This window comes from Pyxicephalus adspersus, chromosome 11 (genome assembly GCF_032062135.1).
Source record: "Pyxicephalus adspersus chromosome 11, UCB_Pads_2.0, whole genome shotgun sequence".
Lineage (NCBI taxonomy): Eukaryota > Metazoa > Chordata > Amphibia > Anura > Pyxicephalidae > Pyxicephalus > Pyxicephalus adspersus.
Window position 1 is genome coordinate 18,889,703 of NC_092868.1, and position 24,667 is coordinate 18,914,369.

Below are 24,667 nucleotides of genomic sequence, written 5' to 3' on the forward strand. Positions count from 1 at the left end.
AAAGCGAGAGTGAACATCTTACTTTTGCAGGAGACCCATTTTCAATCTACTAGAATTCCCTCTCTCCGCAATCGTTAATATACTGTTTGGCGCCACAGCTCCAATCCTAAATCTAGAACTAAGGGGGTTTCTATAGCTTTCCATAAAACGTTGCCTGTTCAGATACTTGACTCCCGCTGTGATCCACAGGGCAGATTTGTGATCCTCAAAATTTCTCTTTGGGATAAAAAATTTACATTGGCCTGTTTTTTGCCCCTAATCATCAACCCACTGTGGCTCTTACGCAGTACCTGGCGACTTTGAAGGGGTTCGCGGAGGGATCTATCATAGTGGGTGGGGACCTGAATTGTGTTCTGGATCCCCGGATTGATACCTCCACTTCGTTCTAGACTACACGATCTTAGACTAGCAGATATGTGGCGCACTCTGCATCCCACCACCAAAGATTATACCTTTTACTCCAACCCACACAATATGTACTCCCGCATAGATTATATTTTGGCGAGCCACTCTGTTCTTGATTGGAATCCTGTTACTTCTATAGAATCTTGTCCCTGGTCCAATCATTCCTCAGTATCCCTCTCGCTCCAGATTCCTCTAATGGGCCCTAGAGAATGGACATGGAAGTGTAATGACTCCCTATTTAAGGACTCTATTTGTGTGAAGGCGGTTTTAGAAGCAAGTACCAATTTTATAGGGGACCACGTTTCGGACCCCACTCCTCTACCCATGCAATGGGAGGCTATGAAGGTGGTGGTTCGAGGGGTCCTAATTCAACAAAGAACTTGGCCTAAAAGGATCAGATTGCAGGATATTACACTTACTTGTGATAAAATTCGCTCCTTGGAACGTGTGCATAAACAAAACATGGCCCCAGCGGTATTTTTAGAACTGACTGCTGCTAGGACTCACCTTTTGAAGCTGTACGACCTAGCATACCAACGCCATCGGGATCGCTTCTGCAAATTAATTTACCAGTATGGGGATAAATGTGGCTGATTGTTAGCACGGGGCTTACATCCTCGCACTTCCACTACTTATATTCCGTCTATCCGGACTGCTTATGGCGGCTTGACATCCATCCCTAAGGAGATCTTGCAAACTTTTCATAACTACTATGCCGATCTCTATCAAATCTGTCCTGCCCATGTAAATCCATCCTCCCTACAAGATTATATAACTAAAACAGCCCTTCCGAAGTTAGATTCTGAGGTGATATCGCAATTGGAGACTCCATTTTCTGAGGAGGAGGTCTCTGCTGCTTTACGTGCTACACCAACTGGGAAAAGCCCTGGCCCTGATGGCTTTACTCCACAGTTTTGTAAACTCCATGCCCTTAATCTTGCTCCTTTTATGACTAAGGTGTTTTCTTCCATCTCCGTCCATACGCCGTTTCCTCCGCAGAGTTTGGAAGCTCATATTACGGTCCTTCCTAAGCCTGGCAAAGACCACACGGTTTGTTCTAATTATAGACCCATATCATTGATTAATGTTGATGCAAAAAATGTTTCTAAATTGATTGCCAATAGGTTATCTCCTTATATGCCCTCATTAATTCATCTGGATCAAACTGGGTTTATCTATGGAAGGGAAGCCAGGGACAATACAATTAAGACTATCCTGCTGACCCAATTTGCTAAGTCTAGTGGTACTCCTATGTGCCTACTGTCCATAGACGCTGAGAAGGCCTTTGATAGGGTTTGTTGGGAGTTTATGTATTCAGTAAACTACTCCAAATCCGAACTTCTAAATGTTACCTTAAACTCGATTTAAATGTCTACTATACACAATAATATTTCCTTTCGGATTTGTCCTACTGCCATTAAGTATTTGGGTATAATGATACCATCGGACCCTTCTGCTTTGTTCTTACTTAATAATTCCCATGTAAATAGTAAAATTCAATCCAACCTTCAGAAATATGACTCCCTGCCTCTTTCCTGGTTTGCTCGCATAAATACTCTAAAAATGGATATTGTCCCCAGATTGTTATATGTATTCCCATAATGGTTCCCATATTTTTACCAACGGCATATCTGCGTAAAATACATAGGTTGTTTTTAAAATTCCTATGGAATAAGAAGCACCCCAGATTGGCATTCGGCATATTGGTTAAATCCAAATGTAGAGGAGGAGTGGGGGCTCCTGATATTGTTTCCTACTATAGGGCATCGGTCTTAGTGCGCCTGACAGACTGGTTTCACAGTCGGGAGTTGAAGGAATAGGTGCTGCTGGAAGAACTTTTGTCCCCAGTGAGTCTCCGGTCTCTACCATGGGTGGACTGGTCGTTATTACGGCTGACCTCCCCCATACCTCCACTTACTATGGATTTATTCCGTATTTGGGATATTCCCCTTAGATCGGGAAAATTGTCTACGAGACCGGGGCCTATGACACCATTGTTCGATAACCCAGCATTTCCGCCGGCAATGAGGGCTGCCAAATTCTTATCTTGGTCCGCCTCCGAACACCGTCACCTAAAGGATATAGTTCATAATGGGCAGGTCCCTCCTCTGTCCTGAGTCTATAGCCCAGATATTGGGAGAGGGATTTGGCTGGTCTCACAACTTGAGACTGGGAAACATCGTTTACCCTCATACACAAGCTGGCATTGACTAGGCAAGCCCAGGAGGTTAACTATAAAATTTTGTCTAGATGATATTGTTGTCCTGTGGATCTGCATAGAATCTCTCCCACAAACTCAGATCGCTGTTGGCGATGCCTGTCGCATAGGGAGACAATGCTTCATATTTGGTGGGAATGCTCAAAGATATCTCGTTTCTGGGATCTGATTATTCAGATATTTAATGACTGCTTTGGTTCCACCATACCCAACACCCCAAATGTGGCTCTTTTATCTATGATCCTGGGCTTAAAAGTTTTAAAGGAGGTGCCCTACGTCATTTTCTTACCGCAGCTAGGGTTCTTATCCAGAGATTGTGGAGGCGGCCTGTTGCTCCTTCTATAGCTGACTGGGTATCCGAACTTAATCCGCCATATGAAAATGCTGGTGGCGGAAGATGATGACAGAATGGAACAATTTAAAATTGTTTGGTCCACATGGGACTGGTTTAAAGAATCTCCCCGACTCCAAATGTATTTATCTTAATGTTCTCGTATGTTTGTTTGGGCGCTATCCTTGTATTAAGGTTTTTTTTATACTTCCTCCAACCCTGTGTGGTGTACATTCGCTTGCATTGTTCTTTTTATTATTGTTCTTTGTTAAAAGATGTATACACACTTATATTTTGATATAGGTGGTTTAAGATTGTTAGAGCATTATTTATGTCCTACGCTTCTATGAGTATTTGTTATTTTCTGTATATTTGTGTTGATTTATCCTGTTCTGATTCATAAGGCCTTTGACGCATTATTACTATGTTTATCAGAATATATGCTGTATCTAGGATGTGCATTTTATGCTCATACAAAGTCAATGTTGTTACGGGTTAATAAGATCTCAGTGTTTTACGTTTTAATGTTTGCTATGTATGTTTGTTTTATTTTTCTGTGAATTACTGCTGCCACATAGTAGGTAGGAAAAGATTGGAATCTCGTTCATACATGCATGTCTCCAATAGCTACAGCTTTTTCACTGTCCATATAGATGATGGTCTCAACCTGCTTATGCCGTCCTTATTATTTACATTGTAGGCCTAACTCAATAAAATATGTCCAATATTTAACAAATGTAATAATACATTTAAAAAAAATATATTAAAACAAGGGTGCATAAAAATTCAGACACCTGTAATATAACTGTACAGTAGTATGTTTAATGTATATAATATAAATTTTACTTTGTTTTGGATTCAAAACACCTATGTTGTATTAAATCCAATCCAACACCGATGCAATGCACCTTTGTCACTGGGAACTGCCCAAAAATGTCACTGCGCTCCCTGGCTGAAGATCAGATGAGATCTGTCAGGCAGTTTGCTAGAGGATGCCATGGGACCAGGTGTGTGTTTTTTTTTTTTTTAGGGTGTTTCATTTCCTATTCATACTGATCAGGTTCATATGAAACTGGTGACAGTCATATTTAATTTTTTCACTATATGAAAAAATGAAAGTTAAAATCTGACCAGGGACCCCCCACTTCTCAATAACAATACCACCGCCCCCTAGTGGGGGTTCTATATAATTGAAAGTACTATCACATATTGATATAAAAAAGAGAAAACATTTTTTGCTTGGTATGCAGCCTAAAGACTAACTTTTTAAATGTGGTTTCCATAAAATGTGATAAAATAACCATTCTTTTATCATACTGTACTTTTTACACTATGGTATTTGCATCACAATGCTCTTTTTATTGAGCATAATTTTATTTCCTGTTGCAGATCCTGAAAAGAGTGACAGTGGCATCTTGCAGCGGATCACCACAAGGAAAGAACGACATGAGAAAGTTGTTTGTAATCTGCATAAGGAATTAGCTGACATGAGCAAAGGGATGAAGGAATCAAGGAATCTGGGTGAGCTCTCGAACATGCTTTTGTTTCTACTTACACTTTAACCACTTCTTTACCTCCCACCCTAACATCCATCCTGTTGTTACAACCACCTACATTTTCATTGCCCCAACATCACTCTCCACGCACCTTAACATCCATCCCACCCACGTCTCACACAAGCCCCTACACTTTCACGGCCACCACCACCACCACCGAGCCAAACCCAATTTACCCTCTTCTTTACCACACACTACTCACTTCCTACACACAAACATCTAACCCTTTCACGTGAGTCGGCTACAGCGAAAATATAACTAAGTGGTAAACCTTTGTCTCCCTGTCTAACTTTTCTGCCCTCCCCGCTTTCAAATTTCACAGTTTGAAAAGGTTTTGTACCCTATACACATCTCACTGTTTACATAATCCAATATCCCCAACTTTCCTATTTAAGGCTTACACAACTCTCCTTCACTTACACAGCCACCTCCATCACCCAGTTTACCCCCTTCTTTACCACCCAATGCTCACTCCCCAGGCACCCTAACATCCATCCCACCCACATGTCACACAAGCATCTACACTTTCAAGGCTACCTACAGCACACAGCCAACCCCAGTTTACCCTATTCCTTACCACCCACTGGTCATTGCTCTGGCACCCTAACATTCCACAACCCTATAATTCCACTGCAGCCTCCATCATTCATCTTAAGCCAGTTTACCACACTCAGCCGACCTAAATCTCACAACAACCCTTCTGTCAACCTCAAAAACATTGCGAGTACATCCCAACCCACTGCCCCAAGTGAACTGTTGCACCGCCCACTATGGGCAACCACCACCCAGCTATTTTGCCTAACACAACCTCCTCTTCCATCATTGACATCCATTAGGGTTGCTAACCCTAACTATCCTTTAACATGTCATTCACATGGAAGCCCAATGTAGCCCTTGCTAAATGACAACCCCAAAAACTACACTCAATTCTTAACTTTGAGACTCCAAAGAACAAATCTAACCAGTTGTAAGTCTCAGGAGTTCCTAGTCAAGACCCACAATGATCTTAAACGTGACTCCTGGAAAAGAAACTCACGACCTAATGCTTACAGAACTGTTGGCTCCAAGCCACCACTTGCAAACTGTGCTTGCAAACTGCTGCAAAATGAAGGGTCTTATAATACAGTCAAAGCCGGCACATGGAGCCTAAGGTTCATGTTTTTGTTTTCCTAATAAGGCCGTATCTTTCCGACTCTTTGACAATGTTGGCATAGCACAATTTATTTAATATCAATTATGTCTCACCAACAATAATGCTTTACTAGTATATACTGCTATATGTATACCATATATGAGGTCATCCTAAAGGAATGCATTATATCCTTTAACTGGCAAGGTAAAATACTGGTTTAAGGGATGGTCATTGGTCAGTACTGGTCAAACACTGGCCATTGTCTTAGTTCCTTCCTGAGTAGTTAAAAAACACAGTGCCAATGCTTAATAACTAGTCTTGACCAGAAGTAACTGTATGCAACATGTTTTTTGATCATCTGCCAAGCCATTAATTTGGAGGACTCCTTAGATGATGAATGCAACTCACTTCCGCAGCTAAGTATTTTTGTTATATCTAACTCTTTGTAACTGCATTGTTTTATCTATCTGTCTTTATTAAATAGTATAATCTTTGAAGTCTGTGTGTTAGCTCTCTTTGTACACTTCAAATTGAACCCATCAATATTTATATAAACTGTCACAAATTATATCCGTGACATAACAGACAAGCAAAAGCAAAAAAACAGTGCTAGAGCAAATTTAAAACTGTTAGTTTGAGACCCTGCCTGAGTCTTGGGAAAAGCGTGGAATTTGGGCCGAAAGCAGTTAACTTTGCGCTTGAGAAAGCCTTTGTGCAATCGAGGAAACTGGTGACAGTCATGTTTAATTTTTACGCTGTATGAAAAAATTAAATTTAAATCACACCAGGGACCCCCACCCATCATTAACAAATACCACCCCACCTCAAGCTAGTGGGGTTTTTATATAGTTTGATATGCAGCCTAAAGACACTGACCTCAAATGGGCTTTCAAAAAAAAATCATCTGTAAACTACAAAAGAATGTTTCCTTATGAAATAGAAGTGAAGTGCGGATGAGAAGCTTTTGGTCTAAACCCAAATATGTTGTTGCCTTTAGCATGTTGAAATCAGATTCTTAATTATACAACTAAAAACGTTGCAAAGCGATATGGTGCTATGAGGGGTAACTTTAGCTTTAGTTCTGAAAGCCATAAAGACATATATTGCTACCATTCTTGAGGCTTTGTTGTCTCTCTTTTCTTCAAAGTCAATTTTTCTATCAGACTACCTTCCAGCTTTAAGGATCAAGACCTCCATTTCCTAAAAGAAGCAATAATAAAAATTTAGGGAGATGAGGGGCGTGGCTAGCTGATGACGGAGTTAGCAGCATTTCACCCGAGCTCCGTCCTGCCACCCGGGAACCCACCTTCTATCAGTGCCATCGGCGTCTTTCCTAATCCTCCGATGGGACCCAATGCTAAAGGGAGCCAGAAAGGAAAGACTGCGGGCAGTGACAGGGCCGGGAACAGCTTGGCTGGGTATTTTTCTTCAGGCACGTGGGCCGTGAGTGAGGAGGCCTCAAAGCAGCGGCCTCGAGTTTAGGCCTGTGACTGGCGGCTCTTAATCCAGGGGCGCAGACTGCGGGGCTACACTTTGCACAAATTGCAGTCCAGGCTTCCCAGACTTCCTGCTCAGAGGGGTCACCCTCCTTTTCACGTCAGGACCCATAGGAAGTCCACACTTACTAGGCTCCATGAAGGAATCTTCAGCATCCGGTTCTCCTTTACATGAAGGTGAGGAGGTTTGGGATTGGCAAGTCCATTTAAGAACACTTCCCACCAGGCAAGATTTCACTGCTAGCATTAGTGGGGTTTGAGGCCAGTTGTAAGTCTGAGTTTCAGGCCATCCAGAGATCCCTTCAACAGGTGACTAACACCACTATATCACTACAGTCAACGTGTGCCGAGCTTTCTGCTCAAATAACCTCTTATAGTGCAACTTCTGAACACCAAAAAGATCAGTTAAATTAGCTCCTATTGCTACATGACAATACAGAAAACCATAGCCGGCATTACAATATCTGCATTAGGGTCTTACCGGGTCTTAAACGTTCCTCCAGATGTGGACCTTGAGATAGACAGGCCAGGGCAGCAAAGATATCTAGAGGCCCAGAGATTTAATTTGTTGAATTCATTTTTATCGCACCAAGGAAGATATTATGAGGAAAGCCAGGTAAGCTGATGCCATTGAGCATGCCTTCAACTCCTACTGGACCTTTCCAAATTCACTTTGGATATGCGCAGAGCCCTTAAGCCTCTACAGCTCTTGAAAGAAAGAAAAATCCCTTATAGATGGGGCTATCCCCTTCATCTTATCGTTCAGAAAGGTGGAAAGAACCATGTATTTTGTCATCCAGTGGATCTCCCTCATTTTCTGAAAGATCTTCACTTACCTCCAGTTGTGTTACCGGATTGGCCTTCAGCGATGCCTTCTACCATCAGGGGTCTTCAACGATTCAATATCTAGATGAGTTGAAAAGCTTTGCTGAAGGCACCATTTTTGCGTGAGGGGCAACTTTGCCCTCGACCAACGAATAGACACCTCATCAGGTAAGGTAAACATAGATCCCTGAGAGTCACAGCCCCTAAAACATAAGGGTGAGGAGGCCGGGAACATTTTTGCCAATCTGACGGGGGTAAGATACCATCTGAGTGCTACTTTGTAGTTGGCTTCTACCACCGCTGAATTCAAAGAGACTTTAGAGAGAGAGTAAATCATATCCCCCCATTCTTCCAAATCCCACGTGGTGCCCAAATCTAATTCCCAGGTTTGCATATATTGTAGTTTATTGGTAGGGGTAACTAAAGCCGAATAAATCACCGTGATTTGCCCTTTAGTGGCCTCTATAGAGAAACAGGAACTTTCAAATGCAGAGGAACGCATAGGTCTCGGTACCTCTTTAATGGTTATATTAATAAATGACCCCAGTTGTCTATAGCGAAAGTGTTCCTGGGAGGGGATTTCAAATTTACTAGTCAGATGATCCCATGTCAATACTGCACTAATGTCCAGAAGAGCTTCCACTCTTCTAATACCCCTAGAAAGCCACCAATTAAAGTTAGTTGGGCATAGGCCCGGCGGAAAAACTGGGTTATTCCAGAGTGGAGTTAGGGGTTTATGAGGAGAAGAAAGTTTCAAATGGGTGCTGTATTTGTCCCACAGCTGAATAGAGTTAGACAGGGCTGGGCATTTCACAATACCTCTTGACACTTTTTTACGCCACATAAGGGATTCTATGGATCCCAGAAACCCATTTTCACTCTCTATATTGACCCATTGAGAATGAGAACCATGTATAGTGCGCATCGAGAGTTGTGCAACTTGTGCCGTTACATAGTAATGTTTCAAATGTGGAACCCCCAGGCCTCCCACCTGCTTAGGGGCAAAAAGCGTTTCTCTACCAATTCTGGCTTTCTTTCCTGCCCAGATAAACTTCATTATTTTAGATTGGAGGAGAGTAAGCTCCCTAATAGGGACCTGGATCGGTAGAGTACGAAATAAATAGTCTAGGAAGCAGGTTCATCTTTTGTCAATCAATTTGTTAAGAGCTTTCTTGTGTGCCGACCCCAATTTAATCAACTCTCCTCGAATATAGGCCGTATGTGCATCCCAATTAACGGACGGGGAAGTGTCACTCGAGATATTAATCCGAAAATAATTAGCTAACAGGGAGTCTATTTCCCCTTTTATCAGTGGATCAGTAATTAAACTTTCATTAGGACGCCATCTTAATCCGGCTCTGGGCCTGTGGAAGCCTGTCAAATATAACACTAAGGGATCATGGTTAGACCAAGGTGTAGGTAAAATTTTGGCTCCCAGTAAATTGGGGATCAAATGGGATTGAACGAACCCATGATCTATACGAGAGTATTGGCCATGAGCTGCAGAAAAATAGGTATAGTCCCTAGCCGACGGGTTCATTTTCCGCCACGTGTCAATGAGATCATAGTTTCTCAATAAGAGCGAAAAATTTTGACTGTTTTTAGGGGGTTCTCTATATCTGCTTAGTTTGGATTTGTCCAAGATATGATCTAACGCCAGGTTAGAATCACCCAATAGGATAAGAGATCCTTTCACTTTAGGACAAATCTTACCCAAAAAGGCACGAAAAAATGCCAATTGGCCATCGTTAGGTGCTTAATAAGACACTACCGTAATGAGCTGGGAGCCAACTTGTCCAATCACTATTAGAAACCTGGGCCTCTTAATATCTCCTCAGGAGCAAAATTCAGACTCTTCCGAAAACATAGGAGGACCCCACATTTCTTTTTATCTGAATTGGCTGTATAAAAGATGGGATATTTTTTATGAAAGGACCTCGGCGTTGAGTTATTAGAAAAATGGGTTTCCTGTAAAGCTAAGATATCAACCTTTAATGAGTCATAATATTGCAGGGCTTTAGACCGTTTAATCTGAGAGTTAAAACCCTGGACATTATGGGAAAGCATGGTTAGTTTAGTATGTGGTACAGGCTTCATAAGCAAAAAAGTCATCATTAGAAGGTCTCAGAAACAAAGCCAACTAAGTACTTCCTCAAGGGATAGGGTGAAACCACATAGGGAATGGGGTAAGCAAACAGACAAAAGGACAAACAACAAACAAAAAACCAGCACACTAAGCTGTGATGCAATAAACTAAGGAGGATCAGACTCCCCCACGACCCCCAGGAGAGAAACCATCCCGGTCCCCGAGGGGGCGCCCCACCTCCCATACACCCAGGAGCCCCTACAAGCTCCATCTCGTCAGGGAGATACTGGAGGGGTCCAGTCAAATAAATAAGACCCAGGCTAGTTTCCAAGTTCGTCGAGGGCATGTGTAATCCACCAATAAAAAGATAAAAGAAAAAAACCCATATTGAGTCAAACAGACCTGTCAGTCAAAGATCCAATAAGGAACTGCAGAAAAAAGAAAAAAACTCCAACATGTATATCCGATCTATTCAAAAGTAAGCCATCGCTCTGTCAGCCTCCAACTTGTTATAACATTAGCGGGCTGGGAACTGTAACAGGATAGCGTCCATGTGGACTATTTAAGGGGTCTTCTGTGCGTGCTTTCCAGGCGCTTAAACTTTGTTCGAAAGGGGATAGATGCTTCTCTTTCCAGTGTAGATTGGCCGTCAGCCCCCTGGATCAGATCCAAATCGTTAAGGAGTTGTTCACCTTCAGCAAATGAGGAAAAAGAAAAACTTTTCCCCTGTAATTGGAAAATCAGTCTCAGCGGAAAGGCCCATCTATATTTAATCTTATTATCAATCAGCACTTGCAACAGAGGTTTAAGCGCCCTCCTGCGTTGTATAGTGAACGGTGTTATATCAGAAAAAATCTGTACAGGGTGTCCCTCCATCTCAACGTGATCCAAGGTTCTGGTAACCTTTAGCAGGGCCTTTTTTGTGGTAAAGTAGTGAGGTTTAACAATCACATCCCTAGGTGGACCGTCCTGCTTAGGAGCCATCAAGGCGCTGTGTGCCCTGTCCAGCTGTCCCTGTCGTTTCTGCGCGACCTGTTCTCCATATCATCAAGCTTGAGCTGTAGGTCTGCAATTTGAGTGTGCAGCACGGAAATCTCTTTGGAATTCTGATTAACTTGTGACACCGTCTCATCCACTTCTTTCTCAAACATATCAATACGTGCACCTAGTGACTGCGAATCTTGGCGCACTTCAGTTGTAATAGCCACCGTGACTTTAGCCAGTTCTGACTGCAATAAGCCTGCTAGATTCTGATAAAGCCTGTTCTCCTCCACTGGCAGATCAGGGGGGGGGATGGGCATTCAATGGGGTCTGGCATTAACACACTATATCTAGAACCCGTGGACAGTTGCAGTACATGTTAGGATACAAATCTTCCCCTGTATGATGCACAGCACCCTGTTCTCCTTGTGATGATAATTGTGAGGGGGACTTTTGTAACTGTCTCAGGCTGGAATACTCCAAAGTGCCCACGTTGTGTGCTGGGGGGGAGTGAGAAGTACTGTCATCCCATCCCCTGTCCGTTGCACCCCCTCTCATACAGTTTGGGAGCCGCTCCTGTGTCCCCCTGTGTTCCCGGGGCTGCTGCCACGTGTGTTTTACTGGGAACCGCCATCTTAGAGGCCGGCCGGAGAATCTGAGACTGCGGATTGCTGTCTTTTGTTTTGTTGCCGGTCTTTCCTACCATCATCCCTAGGCGCAGGGGGACAAGAGAAATCCTTCCCTGCCGGTGTATCGCGTGGCTGCCAGTTTCCGCTGCTACAGGGGCCAGAAAGGGATCCGGAGAAAGCCAAGCCGTCTAAGAAACAACCATCTCGCACGGCAGCGCATGCGCACTCAAGTGGTATATGTTAATGATGGGTGGGGGTCCCTGGTCTGATTTAAATTTCATTTTTTCATACAGTGTAAAAGTTGAATATGACTGTCACCAGTTTCCTCAATTGCACAATTGCTTTCTCAAGCGAAAGGTTAACTGATTCCGGTCCAAATTCCACGCTCTTCTGAAGACACAGGTGGGGCTCGAACTCACAGTCTAAAACTTGCTCAAGCATTGCTTTTACCCAGCGAGCCACCAGACCACCTTCTTCTTGGAAAATAAGAAAGATACGGCCTTATTAGACAAACAAAAAACATGCACCTTAGGCACCATGTGCTTGCTATGACTGTGTTTTAAGACCCTCCATTTTGCAAGTTTGCAAGCACTTCAGGTCAGTGCACTTTTAGGGCACTTCAGGTCTCTGCGGGAGAGCAATGGTCATGCAAGCAGAAGGTTGTGAGTTTGTTTCCCAGGAGTGACATTTCAGATGGATGGAAAACTCCAGAGGCTTACGAATGATTGCTGAAATATGTGCCTTGGAGGCTAAGTGGGGTTCAAAGTTGAGTAATCAGTGTAGTGGTTGGGGTTGTCAGCAAGACCTAGAATTGGGCTTCCATGTGATTGATGTGTTAGAGGTAGGTTAAGGTTAGCAATGATAATGGAAGAGGAAGTTGTGTTAGGCATAAAAAAGCTGGGTGGTGGTTGCCCATAGTGGGTGGCGCAACAGTCCTCTCATTTGAGTGGGTTGGAATATCCTCCTGAGGTTGACAGCAAGGGTTATTGTGAGACTTAGGTTGGCTGAGTGTGGTAAACTGCCTTCAGATGAGTTATGGAGGCTGTGTCGAAAGTATAGTATTGTGGAATGTTAGGGTGCCAGGGCAGTGGGTGGTAAGAAAGAGGGTAAACTGTGTTTAGCTGTGTGATGTAGGTATTCTTGATAGTGTAGGGGCTTGTGTGAAGCGTTAGTGAGATGGATGTTAGGGTGCCTGGGAAGTGAGCAGGGAGTGGTGAAGAATAGGGTAAACTTGGTTCAGCTGGATGATGGAGGTGGTTGTAAAAGTGTAGGGGCTTATGTGACATGTAGTTGGGATATATGTTAGAACAACCTTTTCAAACTGTGAAGTTTGACAAAGGGGAGGGCAGAAAAGAAAGACGGGAAGATAGTAGTTGTAGTTTTGCCACTTGTCATATTCTCGCTTTAGCTCACTTGTTTTGACAATACAGTTCCACTTTCATCCTCTTGAGGCACTTAGACTATTCCCATGCATGCTAATTACCACCCTAACGTCCACCCACCCACCCACCCGGGGTGGCTGACAACAACCCATCCTAACAGCTCCCCAACATATCTCTTACACCTCTATTCATTTATCCCACTGTGCTCCCCTTTCCGCCACAGCAGCATTGAACAGTTGCACATGTGCGGTCCAGTCTGTAAATTTAGTGGTCCGTGATGCTTCACTTTGAGACCATTCTGATCATAGTAAAACAAAAGCTACAAATCCGGCCCTCTAGGTGGTTTGATATTGCTGACCCTACTTGAATCAACATGAATATAAAATAAAAGTGTCTTTCATTTTATATTTATACTGATCAGGGTCATATGAAACTGGTGACAGCGTCAAATTAAATTTTTTCACTGTATGAAAAAATGAAAGGTAAAATCTGACCAAGGACCCCCACTCGTCAATAACAATACCACCCTACACCAAGCTAGTAGGGGTTCTATATAGTTTAAAGTACTATCACATAAGAAAAGAAATGGGGAAACATTCTATTCTTGGTATGCAGCCTAAAGACTGTAACTTGAAATGGGCATTCCAAAAAAATGTGATAAAATAACCATTATTTTATCTATACTGTACTTATTACATTGTTATGTTATTTGCATCAAAATGCCCTCTTTATATTGAGTATAGTTTTTATATCCTGTTGCAGGTCCTGAGAAGAGTGACAGTGGCATCTTGCAGTGAATCACCACAAGCAGGCAAAAACCCCATAAGAAAGTTGTTTGTGATGTGCATAAGGAATAAGCCGACATCAGCAAGGTGATGAAGGAATCAAGGAATCTGGGTGAGCTCTCTAACATGTTTTGTTTCTCCTTATATTTTTACTATTGCTTCTTTTAGGAAATGGAGGTCTTGATCCTTAAAGCTGGAAGGGATCTCCCAGAATTTATGTCGTATTCCGATGAAAAGATTGACTTGTTATTTCAGCAGTGTGAAGAAAAGAGAGACAACATGACCCTAAAAAAAGGGCCTGTAGCAATAAAAAAAAAAAAAAAAATATATATATATATATATATATATATATATATATATAGGTGAAGGGCCACATGACTGGGTGGATAGTGAGGGCCGGAATATGGAGGGTTTTTTGTTTAGGTTTAAAATAATTGGCTGAGGGGTATGAGGTGACAGTGGTCTGAGGGGCATGTCAAGGGACAGTTATATAAAGAAGTTCAGTCTGAAGGGGGAGGTCATTTTGATAAGACATCCTCAGGGAAAGAAAATTTTTGTCTGGTCTGTCCGCATAATACCTGGTTATGGAGGACATTAAAGACCTGTTGAAGAGACTGAGAGAGGAGGCTGTGGTCCATGGAGTAGCCTGGTTACAGGACCAAATTGCTAGTAGGTAAGGGGGGGCTCAGCAGGCTACAAGTGCGGCCTGTGTTTCTGTGCGCTCCGTTGTCTAGGCCACCAGAGCACTACAGCCCTAGTACACACAAGGTGTCCAGTATGGGCTTCTTATGAGAGACATTTGTGCAGAGTGTAGCCGCGATTGCGGCCGAAACTCGAGGTCGCTGATTTAAGGCCTGGTCGTGTCTGAAGAAAAATACCCCGCTAAGCTATTCCCGGCACTGTCCCTGCTCGCAGCCTTTCCTTTCTGGCTCTCTTTAGCCTTGGGTCCCATCAAAGGATGAATGGCCATGGCGCTGATAGAAAGTAGATTCCCGGGTGGCAGGATGGAGCTCGGGTAAAGGCCCACTTCGCCATTGGCTAGCAACGCCCCCTCTCCTTGAAATTTGTAATATTGCTTCTTTTAGGAAATGGAGGTCTTGATCCTGAAAGCTGAAGAATTTATGTCAGAGCTGGATAGAAAGATTGACTTGTTCTTTTAGCAGTATGAGGAAAAGTGACAAGGCCCTAAGAATGGTAGTAAATATGTCCTTTGCCTTCACAGCCAAACAAGTTACCCCTCATAGCATCATAGTATCCCTTCTGCCCGTAGCATCATATTGCTTTGCAACATTTTTAGATGTTTAATGAAGAATAATGAAGAGTGAGGATGTATCGATGCTAACCACAGTTTTTCAATTTCTGTCCATCTATTGAAAAAATGCAGTGTAGACCAAGAGGCAAGGTGATGCAAATGTGTCGCCAGATAATACTTAAGAAAGTCAGGGACACCAAGTCCACATTTTTCACGCAGGGAGCATAAAACTGATTTAGGCAAGCAATGACATTTGTATCCCCATACAAAATCGAGAGCTGCCGCCTGCAATCTTCCAAGAGGGAATCTAGGAATCGGGATAGGTAGTGTTGATAATAAATACAAAAGTTTCGGCAAAATGGACATTTTATTTAACGCAATACGACCAAAATAAGACAGTGGTAAAGCGCGCCATTTCTGCATAAGCAGGCAGGGCTCTTTAAAAAGTGGAGGAAAATTAGCTGCTTAAAAAGTATTATATGAAGCAGTAAGAAATATCCCCAAATATTTAATATGGTCCGGTCGCCAACGATATGGGTATTGCACCTGAAGTTGGAGGAGAGAGGGCAGTAAATTTATGAAGAGAGCTTCTGTTTTAGACGGATTAACCTTATAGCCAGACAGGGTGCCATACTCATTCAGTACTCTATGTAATTTAGGTAAGGAGATGAGAGGGTTAGTGAGAGTCAATAAGACGTCAGCATTTAGTGCAATAGTGAACGATTTTGGCTTTTCAGCATCCAGGCTCAAAAGTACCGCCCCTTGGTCAAGGGCATCAATAATATTGATTGTACGCCTGGCGAGAAGTTATAAAGTCAACCTGATCCTTGGAAACAATTCCAGGTAAATACAGCCCCAGTCTAATAGCCAAAAATCTAGTAAAAATGCTCAAATCGGAATTCAAAAGGACGGTAACTGGAAGGACACTGAGGGTCTTTACCATGCAAAAAACCAGCACGGTGCATCGCATCTAACTGGGGATGCGAGCAGCGGCGTGGCCGAGACCTGGGGGGCATTTAAAAGCAGATTACTGAGTATTCTGCTTTTAAATTTCCCGCCCGGCCACACCCCCTGACGGACAGTCGCCCCGGCATCACAGCTGGATCGTCTGACTGCCGCTGGAGCACAGGGCACAGGTAAGGGGGGCTTCTAAAGTTACCCCCAGTGTGACTCGGGGTTACTGCTTTTTTTAAGTATTTTCAACCCTGAGTCTTCTTCAAGATCCCTTCCAGCTGTCAGGATCAAGACCTCCATTTCCTAATAAAAAGCAATATATAAAATTTTATATAAAATATTATAAAAAAGTAGAGGGGGGCATGGCCAATGGCGGAGTAAGCCTTATTTCACCCGAACTCTGTCCCACCACCCGGGAATTCACCTTCTATCAGTGCAATCGGCGCCTTTTTTCATCCTCCAATGGGACCCAAGGCTAAAGGCAGCCAGAAAGGAAAGACTGCGGGAAGTGACAGTGCCTGGAAAAGCTTTGCCGGGTATTTTTCTTCAGGCACACGGGCTGAGCGTGTCCAGGCCTCAAAGCAGCCACCTCGAGTTTCAGCTGCAACCGCGGCTACACTCAGCACAAATGGCAGTCCAGGCTTCCTGCTCAGAGTGGTCACCCTCCTTTACTCAATTCTGAACTTGCCTCTGCAGCCCGCTCCATCTTCGCTAAGCTTTTTAAACCTTCCTCCAGATGTGGACCTTGAGATAGACCGCATTGAACTTTAGGCCTGCACAGCTGATCTAAGGCACCACTTGGCTCCACTGCATACCCGGGATGCCTATCCAACGGACTTGCGCTGTCTCCCTAGACACACCTAACTGCCTTCCATTTGGCCTAATATCTGCTCGTCCCAGTGAGCAATTCGTTTTATGACCTCCTCACTTAACCCTCACCTAGCCCCTTCCATCGCAGCCCCAATCCGAAATGAGTGTGAGGGATACTCAACCCCATTCCTCCCAGAAGCCACTATACACTTATATTCACCGTCACAAATTGAAAGGGAGACACAAATGAACTGGGGGAAATAATATTGGGGCTCGTGCTATGCATGAACTTATTTGGAGCGACACAAATGAACCATTTGCATTCACAAAAAACTATCCTTTCTGTTTGGGGTGAACCTCCAAATACTCACCCACAGGTTGTACCAGGCAGGCCCTAGAGTCTGGAGCAGCCTTCAAATCCAACCACACACACCTACCTGATTGGTCGGTTTTTGATCCTCTAACCCAAAACACCACCCTGCCATTGGGTTGGGGCCAGTAAAAAAGGCGACCACAAACAAAGCACAGAACAAAACCACTTTAAAACCCGCTTCTGAAAATTATGCACTGGTTATTACCGGCTCAGGCACTTTGGTGGGGATGGGTGTTTTTGGGGCCATTCCATGTGTATAGGTGGGGGGCTCCCGGGAGATCGGGATCCATGTCTTAGTGGTAGCCTGGAAAAGAGTCATTTTATGCACTCACCAGCCTGATATTTTATGCCTCCTGGCTGATATTGTTACTATACGGGTATAGAGTTGATTAATGTTTATATGGGTTGGGTATTGGCGGGTTTTTGGTGCTCATTGTTTGGTATAGCCGCAGGCGAGCACGTGCTTGTCGCTGTGGTGTACCTCCTCCCCACTTAGGTCGGCTCCTCCTTCTTGGAAGGGGAATTTTTTTAATTTTGGAGCCAATAAGATTTAATACTTAGTTTTTTTTTGTTTTTTTTTTTGTCTTTGCTTTTCTTTTCCTTTTGTTATTTTTGTTTCTAACCCAATCCCCTCATCCCCTCCCATCCATGGCATTGCAAATTACCTCACTCAATGTAAAAGGGCTGAATTCCCCACTTAAACGTTCCATAGTTCTCCGGCACTGATACAGTTCTTGCAGCGGGTCCCACGAGGGTGGAGCTGATTAAGGCATATCTGGGTTCCTCGGGACTTCCCTCCTTGTCTTCTGAGGCGGTGGAGTCCCTGGGAGCTCCGATCACGGCAGAGGAATTAGCCTCAGCGCTTGCTAGAGCGCCCACTGGGAAGGCCCTGGGCCCGGATGGCCTAACCCCGCCATATTATAAAAAATTCCTCTCGATACTTTCCCCATACTATCTATCGGCATTTAATGCCTTGACAGAGGGTTTGACTCTACCCAGGGACACATTGGCAGCACACATTTGGATAAGGACCCTAACTCATGTGCTAGTTATAGGCCAATCTCACTATTGAACTGTGACATTAAGCTGTTTAGCAGCATTCTGGCAAAACGCCTGACGCCCCTGATCCAATCCATTGTACACGCAGATCAGAGAGGTTTTCCACCAGGATGTGAGGCTAGAGACAATACGGTTAGAATGCTGAATTTAATTAATTATATTCATTCTCATAAACTTCAGGCACTACTACTAGCAGCGGCTAGTCCCGACTGTGTTAGCCAAAATGTATCCGGGAGTAGATTATAGATGCTGGCATTGTGAAGCGGCTGCTGGCAGCCTGTTTCATATATTCTGGCAGTGCTCTAAGTTGCAGTCTTTCTGGTCAGGGGTGGCAGCGGTTATTGAAGAATTGACAGAAGTAGATATATGTAACAGCCCAGAGCTAGCCCTTATACATTTGAATGATTGGTCTAAAAAGAAATACCATGCTTCTTTACTCAAACATCTTTTAAAGGCTGCTAATGCCTGTATTCTGGCCCTGTGGAAACAATCCTCTCCTCTCACCTTGTTATAATGGTTTAGAAGAGTGAATGACATTTTAGCAATGGAAGACCTTATTACCAGCCGGGACGGTAGAACAGATAAATTCCGAAATACTTGGTTCTATTGGATACAGTATACCACTACCCAGGCGTACCTTTCAGTATACAGTGCGGCTGATAATGCCGATGATCTGTTTTGAATGCAGAGGATATCATTGAATTATTGCTTTGTGTTCCCTACTGTGTTAAATCTGGCCTTTATTCAATCTGGCCTGCAAGGCCGTGCCCCTCCTTCCTTTCCCTCCCCCTCTTCCTCTATTTTGCTTTCTATTTCTCTATTTCTTTCTATGGTTATTTTTGTTAATACTCTGAAAATTGCCTGTGCTTAGTCATTCTGCTTGCTTGTTCATAATATGTTTGTGATGCGGGAGATAACACAGTTTGTTATTTGTATGTTTTAATGTTTAATCTATGACTGTTCACTGAATAAAAAAATAAAATTATAAAAAAAAAATTATGCACCACAAATAACACCACAGCCTCATCCCCTTTAGGGTTACCCCTTCAGTTTGCAAAAACAAAAACCACTCCCTCCAAGTCCCCACATATGACTTCCACATTCCAGAGCTGACAGACCATTGTATCAGACCTGGGTTGATCCCCCAACCACCTTCCACACTTTTGCAGGGCAAGCAGTACCCCGCTCCTCTGACAATGGTGCCACTTCTGGAAACCTTTGCCACTGAAAACGAGAAAGAGAGTCAGGGATAACATTCCCTCACCCAGGCACATGCACTGCTTTCACCCATATGTTAAAACTCAAACACAACAATATTATATTTCGCAGCAAGCAAATCACATGAGGAGAAGATGCAGAATTATTGTTAATTGCCTCCACCACCCCCATATCGTCGCAGGGAAATTGCACCTGACGATCCTTCAGCAAAGACCCCCACAATTCCAAACCCACCACAATAGGCAAAGAATCGAGCAACACCAGATTCTTGCAAAACTCAAGCTTCTTCCACTCATTCGGCCAGGGCTCTGCACACCACTTCCCCCGAAAATACACACTATACCCACAAGCTCCTGACACTTCAGTGACCAGTTCCAGAACTTCATTGACTCAATCCACAAGGACCTTCTCAAAAAGGACTGTCTCAAAAGACTATTCCAAACCTCCAGGTCGTCTTGCAACACTTTAGTCAATCTAATGAAATGTCTTGGGGACTTCATCGCCGCTGTCACCACAGCTAACCTGGGACTAAAGATTCTTCCCATTGGCATGATACGTCTTTTTAAACTAGACTGAAGGGTGCTGGGCTGAGTGACAGTGGACCCGCCCTCCTCCAACGAGTGACGTGGTATGGGTGGGTGGTACTGCATGCGCCACCACCCATTCCAGCATCACCAGTCCAGCCCCCACTGGCATCCACACGCCACGGTTTGTGGGAGGTCCCTGGGGATGCCGTCTTTCAAATAAGGAGAGTACCACAGGAACCACAAACAAGGCTGAACTCTAGCTATCACTTGCAGCACCAATAGGACAATTTAATCTCTGTACATTTCAGGTATTGTCATCTCTGATTTCTATTGGATATTCTTTATTATGACTATGAGTATGAATACTTAACAAGAATTTTTCGAAGCCTATTTGGCAAGCTTATATTGCTGAATATACCTGTCAGTGAGCATTAATCCTCTCTTTTCTTGCAATTGGGACCTGTACTTCATCTACAGATACTTTATGTATATATTTGAAACTCCATTACCTCAATTAATTGTATATATATATGATCTGTGTACACAGTTTACCCTTTCAAAAGACAGAATTACCTATGTGATCTTTATATTTATTCTACCTAACTTACACATACACATATATATGTGTAAGTTAGGTAGAATAAATATATATAGGTATCATACACATATATTAGTGTTTGATACCTGCTCCTATTTACCAAAGAAGACGGTTTGGTACAGTTACATTTTTGTGCGACTTATAAGAAGAAAAGTGTGTTCCCCTTACTAGAGTAAGATAGTCAGATAGTTTTGAAAATCAAAATTGTTGTGTTGAAACACATTTAGTAAAGTAAACAAGTTCAGACAGATCTATACCTTATAACTGTTTGACACTTCACAGTATATGGGTAATATTGTACATACATATATTCAAGGACCTCCTTGTTATCGCTCCTCCTCAGGGAGCGATAGCAAGCAACGGTCCTAACGACCTGTATATGTACATAGAGATTAAATAATGAAAAAGAAAATTGAAATAAATACATTGTTAATAACTACAGCAAGATTAATAATATAAATATAGGTATGTCAAAAGGATTTTTTCAGTGTAATATCAAAACAAACTATGACAATGTTTGCACAGCAAAATCAATAATATCTATAGCTATGTCAAAAGGATTTTTTTAAGAATATTATCATTTACACAATTTATGAAATTTCTCAAGTAAAATTTAAAGTGATTGTAATAAATTTAACAAACATTATTCAAATGATAAATGAAAAACAGACACACTTCCTGCAACACACAGCTTCCCTGGCTGTTTGTAGACCAACACATGGGGTTTTAAAATTTTTTTTTCTCCATCTGGATACTGCTTGCAGGTAGGATCAGTTCTTTGTTCATGGACTTGTTCTGACCCAATTCCCAGTACTTATACTTATATCATGACCATTATTTACATATACAGCATCTTACTTTTTTTTGGAGTTTTATGATACTTTTAACACCTGTGAACTCGTTTGAACACCTGTTTCCAAGTAATTGTGGTGTTTACTGAATATAATAAAGATATTTTGGATCTTTTTTTATCGCCTTTTGATATACTCATAGATATTAATCCCCTTTTATTCTCTAGCTTGAATAATTAGGATTTAATTAGTGTCATTTGTCACACACTCCTTTCTAGATTATTCGTATTTGTTACATTTTATACTATTCTAAGAATGGGAAAGCTAATTGCTTGTTCCAGAGAGGCTGTGTGTTGCAGGACGTGTGTAATAGTATAATGCTGCCTTATTATACTATTCTAGTATATTTTAAGAAGGCTAATTGCCTTGTTTGGATGAAACTATCTTTCTTTTGGGGTCACCTATATCCCACCACACCCAGTCCTGGAACTGATTAGAATACTCAAAGTGTTTCTGCTATTACTAATATACTCATTTTTACCTAGATACCTCAATCAAAGTTTTGTCTTTTAACACAACTCAATTTAAAGCGTCTACTAAATCTTTGCTAATTTTAGATGGAAACATGCACAAATCTGTGAAAATTAAAGAAATTTCTATGTAAACACATTTTGCTCTTTAATGAAAGTAATTTTTTTAAACATTTTTTAGATAATTGTTCATCTCAGATGAAAACACATGCACTAATGTTAGATAAAAAACATATGCAATAATTTATAAAATTAGTGAAAATCCTTGAAAACACAATTTCTGGTTCTTGAACGTAAATGCAATCTTTTTTTAACATATTTAATGGGATAGAACATTGCAATTGTGAGATGTGAAGCAGATAAAACACTTTAATATTTTAAATTTCGTCGTTATAAAAGAAATTGTTTTCTCCAAAATACATCTCTCCTAGAGGCATCTGGTAAACCTTTAATAATTTCAGATGAAAACAATGCACTAATGTGTAGAAATTTGAGGAAAACCCTCAAGTTGCAAACTTGTATTAACAACTCTTCGTAAAGAGAAAGGAACATTGCAATTGCAGAAATCAAGCACAGAACACAAGTTCTTGTAAATTTTCTGTAAAACACATTTTTTTTGTTCTAAAACATAAATGCAAACGTATTTAAACATTTCTTAGATAATGGGATAGAACATTACAATTTAGAGAAGTCCAGCACAAAAAACACGTTCTTAATCTTGATTCGTCATTGTCTAAAAACAAAAAAAATTACAACTAGTGGTATAGCGTATGTTCTATTTGTCAAACTAAAAGTGACAGGTTGACACGCCTCTTTACCTGGCCACTCCGCCCATAATCCCTCCCATGCCCCTCCAAAGGTCGTTTCACATCTATCCCATCTCCAGCTTAACGCCCTCCACCTAGCCCTCCTATATTCCACCCACTCTTTGCTCATTCACCGACCCCCTCCCTCTAGTAACAAAATTACAAAACATAATTAACCTCACAAGTGCTGCAAAACTAGCATGCTTACAAGAGAGAGAGATTAACCCCATAAGTTACCCCAAGGAGTGCTAAAAACAAATTTTATGCAGATTGTGTGTGTATTATATCAGGGATACTGTTGGTCTTCTTTTATGGATTCTATAAGATATTTATATGTGTATTATATTATGCAGGTTATTAGATCTTTATATACATGGTGTTCGTGAATCCTTTTAAATCTTTATATGTGTAGCATAGCTACCCCTTCTCCACCCAGGTAACCCCTGCACCAGACATAGCACATAGTGTAAGACTGTTCAAAGTTTATAAAAACACATGCAACTAGTTTCAAATCTCATTGATCTTATTAGATCTTTATATGTGTAATAAATAATGCAGTGTATTAGATCCTTATATATGTATATGGTTTTATTTCACGAATACTATTAGATCTATATATCGATATTATATTAGTAAAATGGACATTTACTGGTGCTGAACATGCATATTTCTTAACTACATAATGTCTTTTAAGCATCCACGTTATTGGGTGATCCACTGCTGGAGGCTGTAAATTTTTTTATCAGGGTGTGTGTGTTTGGTGTAATGGACTGTTATTTACTGATAATGTGTTTAATCTATCCTTATACATAAGTCTTATTTTATGAAGCCTAATAGATCTTTATATGTATGTTATGCGGTTATTAGATTCTTATATATGTATATGTTTTTATTTCACGAAGTTCAAAACAATCTTCTTTGATAAATAGCAACAGATCTCAAACACTACATTATCTGTATTTATTTTACACTAAGCAGAAACTTTGTTGTACCAAACAACCTCCTTTGCCAAAAAGGAAAGGCTATCAAACAGTAAAATATCTCTATTTTAAAATAGGACAGAAATTTAATTGTACCAAACAGTCTTCTGTGGTAAAGAGGAACAGCTATCAAACACTTTAATATCTATATTTATTTTAAACTTGGACAGAAATTTCAATGTACCAATCTTCTTTGGTAAATATGAACGAGTATCAGACACTAAAAATATCTGTATTTATTTTAAAGCAGGACAGAAATTTACCAGTAAATAGGAAATTATATGAAATATCTAAAATAGCAGCGGGTATCAAACAATAAAATATCAGTATATACTTTACAGTAGCACAAAAATTTAAGCGTACCAGTATTCTTTGGTAAATTGGAATAGGTATCAAACATTAAAATATCTGTATTTATGTTACACGCGCAGAGAAATTTAACTGAACCAGATTGTCTTCTTTGGAAAATGGAACAGGTATCACACACTAAAATATCTGTATTTATCTTACAATAGGCCAGAAATTCTAATTTCCAAACAGTCTTTTTTGATAAAGAGTAATAATCAAACAATAAATAATCTGTATTTATTTTAAATCAGGACAGAAATTTAACAGTATCAAACAGTTATCTTTGGTAAATAGGAAGTGACCAAAACGGTCTTATTTGGTAAATAGGTACAGGTCTCAAACACTAAAATGTCTGTATATATTGAACACTGGACAGAAATTTTTCTGTACCGAACAGTTTTATTTGCTAAATAGAAACGGCTATCAAAAACTAACATATCTGTATTTATTATATTGTAGCATAAAAATTTCAGGGTAAATGTCCAGTCTTCTTTGGTAAATAGGAACAGGTATCAAACACTTAACTATCATATATAACTTTAAAAATGTCTGTATTTTTAAGTATGACAGAAATTTACCTGTACAAAACAGTCTT

General features: G+C 41.4%; 1 long non-coding RNA gene across 1 annotated transcript in view; it reads left to right on the top strand.

Moving 5' to 3' along the window:
- Positions 1-4,354: 4,354 nt before the first annotated feature.
- The window catches only part of LOC140341014 (uncharacterized), a 51,156-nt gene continuing 30,843 nt past the window's right edge, over positions 4,355-24,667 (top strand). Inside the window, exons 1-2 of the long non-coding RNA XR_011922786.1 lie at positions 4,355-4,475; positions 13,804-13,938. This is a non-coding gene — a long non-coding RNA (uncharacterized lncRNA). The remainder of the gene's footprint in view (positions 4,476-13,803; positions 13,939-24,667) is intronic.